The sequence below is a fragment of the Triticum dicoccoides genome, chromosome 6B (genome assembly GCF_002162155.2).
Source record: "Triticum dicoccoides isolate Atlit2015 ecotype Zavitan chromosome 6B, WEW_v2.0, whole genome shotgun sequence".
Lineage (NCBI taxonomy): Eukaryota > Viridiplantae > Streptophyta > Magnoliopsida > Poales > Poaceae > Triticum > Triticum dicoccoides.
In genome coordinates, this window is record NC_041391.1 from 485,060,244 (window position 1) to 485,063,550 (window position 3,307).

The window sequence follows — 3,307 nt, forward strand, 5'->3', positions numbered from 1 at the left end:
CCAGCAGCCGCAACCGCCACCGCCGCCGCCGAGCGCCGCCGCCAGGAGCCGCCGCCGCAGCCCCGCCACCCCACGCCGTCCCGCCGCCGCACCGGAACCCTGCCGGAGCCGAGCCGAGGTAGCCGCCCCGGTTTTCTATAGAAAACCGATCCATTTTTTAGAAAACCCTAATTTTCGTTTTTTATTAGATCGGTTTTATTTTTTTCGGTTTATTTATCTAGCGAGCGTTCGCTCGATCATTCATTTTAACGAACGAATTTTCCGTTTAGTTCCAGTTAACAAACGTTCGTTCGTTAATCTGTTCGTCAGTTTTTCTTTTTCTCGGATTTTTCCGCGGTTATTTCTGATCGCGATTTCTAATCCAATTTTCATTCTAGTATAACTTTTCGCTCGTTTATCAGAATTAGGCGATTCAAGCGCCTAGAGTTTCGTCTCAAAACCCTCTTTCCGCTTAACCAACTCAAACAAGTTTTTGCTACTGTAACATTTGACTTAGGTCCAGATTAATAAACGAAGCTTGTTTCTTTCGCCATTTGACTTTCATTGCTTCGTTTGATTTGATTCTTTCTGCAAATTGGAGTTCTTAAGTTGAACTTTCTGGTTAGATATTTTATTTGAGTTTTACCCATGCTTTAGATGAGTGCTTATTGTATGCTTGTTTGTTTGCGATAGAGTGCCCGGAGTGCGCCGCTTGCTACTTCGAATCTCTAGGTTTCATGGATCATCAGCAAGGCAAGTAACACTTTGATCATACCTCTTTACTACCCAATTTTATTGCATTAGATCAATCCTCAAACAATTGCATGATTAGGATCTGATTAAATTGTGGGTTTTGGGAAGTAGATGAGGTAGTACCTATTACCTGTTTTATTATCAAACCCTTGGGAGTTACTTCTACGTTTGCTTATTATGCCATGTTATGCTAGTAGACGTGGATTGGGTGAGTGTATCCATGACAGTTGTGAGATTTTAATTTAATGGTTTATTTAAGGTGGCAACTTAAACACACATCTGGGTGGATTGAGGCACCTGGGTATTCCAGCGATTGCCTATTTTTCTTTATGGACCGCCACCCAGGCTCAAAGGGATCATGAGATTATTCATGCTAGAAACTTCCGTGTGTAGCCACAAGCTACTATGGGCTCTAGCATAGTTGACTAAGTCGTGTGAAATCTTACAGTGGTAGACTAGCAGATGTAGGGGATGTAGGTTGGTACTGTCTACCCGATCGTAAGGTGCAAACGCTTCTGAAAGACTATGTCTCGGCCATCCGTTTCTCAAACACCATGTAGTGCGAGAAGCCCAATGGAGGAGATCGTGTCTTGTGGGGAAAAGTGCACAAACCTCTATAGAGTGTATAAACTAATCATGGTTAGCCGTGTCCCTGGTTATGGACATCTTGAGTATCTAGTACTTGGATTATCATGTGAATCTCATCATGTTACTTTAATTAATAATGTTGGGTTTAATGATGATGCTTAATTGGGATTGAGAGGATGTCTATCTTCTCAATGTTTAACAACCACCATGATAGTTAAATAAAATTTATTCCTTTGCAGTAGGGAAAAATTGGCTTTATGCAAACTGTAACCATAGAGCTTTCCACCAGCCATATATGCATGTAGTATAGCATTATTTATTCATTACCCTCTATGTGTTACATAGCCAGCATATTCCATGTGCTGACCCGTTTTCGGGCTGCAACGTTCATGTTGCAGACTTTTCAGACAACGATTAAGGTGCCTTAGGTCGTGGTTCTATACTCAGTGATGCCGTTGGAGTTGATGGACTCACTTATCTTCCAAGCCTTCCGCTGTTATTGTTATTAGATGGCCTTAAGCCATATCTATTGTAATAAATTCTCTTTTGAGACATTCAATCTAATAAGTGTGTGATTACTACTCTGTTATAAATCCTTCGAGTACTGTGCATGTCAGCATTACTGATCCAGGGATGACACTGATGCACAGAGACTTGACCGTCTGAGGTCTGGTCGCTACAAGATGGTATCAGAGCACACGCTAACTGTAGGACGCGACCACTAAGCTAAAGCCCTAGACCACTATTCTCTCTTCTCATTTCCGACTCCTCATCTTTTCTACTCTTTTAGGATGGCGAATGCAAGGAACAAGCTCACGCAACCGGATGAAGATACACCCTTTGGACGCCACCTGAAGGAAGTCACTAGATACCTGAACATCAGAGTACCAAGCTTCACCGGGACCTACAACGCCACTTTACCTGAAGAGGAGCGCTGGATGATTAAAGTTCAAGTTCCAGGAAGGACGTTCATGCCCATCACTGAGCCCATAGAGTTTTCCTTTGACGCACCAACCTGGAGTCTAGGAAAGAGCATGGCAGCCCACATCACAATGGGACGGATTGAAGAAGTCTACCAAAAGGATCTCAAGGATACTATTTACCAGATTTGTGGGCGCCGAGATGAGCAATGGGAGATGATTAGCACCAGGAAGGATAGATCAATTGCAGCTTTCATCCAGGAGTTAAACCAGCACATTCGACGCCAGGAGAACCAGATGTGCGCAGGCATGATAGATCTAAAGAAGGCCATGACCAAGATCACAAAGCTGGAGGAAGAACTCAAGTCTACACGCGATGGATATGAGGAGGAAATAGCAACACTCGTGGAGAAGAATGATGATCTGAAGAAGAAGCTGAAGGTTTTCATGGGATTTCCCGCGACTGGAGGAGAAGACGAAGATTGCACTTGTCCAGAAAACTACATCATCATCGACGACACTGACTTGGACCCAGACGATAGTGATGATGACTATGTTGATGAAGCTGGAGTAGATATCATGGAATCTTCATCGGAGTAGTTTTTCTAGTTGACCACCATAAAAGTAGTAGTATTCCCCCATGTATCCAGTATAGTCCAAACACATTCATAACGATAGATAGACTGTTGTATGCCCTTGTTTGATTGAATGAAGTGATTTTGTTTGCATTTGTCTCATGTGCATATGGGTAGTGTTTCCTCTCTAGACCTCATTCTATTATATATTCTCATCTTTTCCAAAACCCTTAGATGCCTCTGAGACATGGCAATGGATTTGCTTTCCCGCTGGAGCTCACTCAGTTGATCCAGCAGCAGAATGCGTTGATGAAGTTGCTAGTCCAGAATCAGAATCAGGGGAACAACAACAACAACCCACCACCTCCACCACTTGTTCATCACTTAACCCGTTTCCTTACACTGAATCCGCCGGTGTTCTCCAGTAGCACCGAGTCGATAGTTGCAGATGATTGGCTTCGTAAGACAGGAAGGGAGTTGACCACTGCAGGA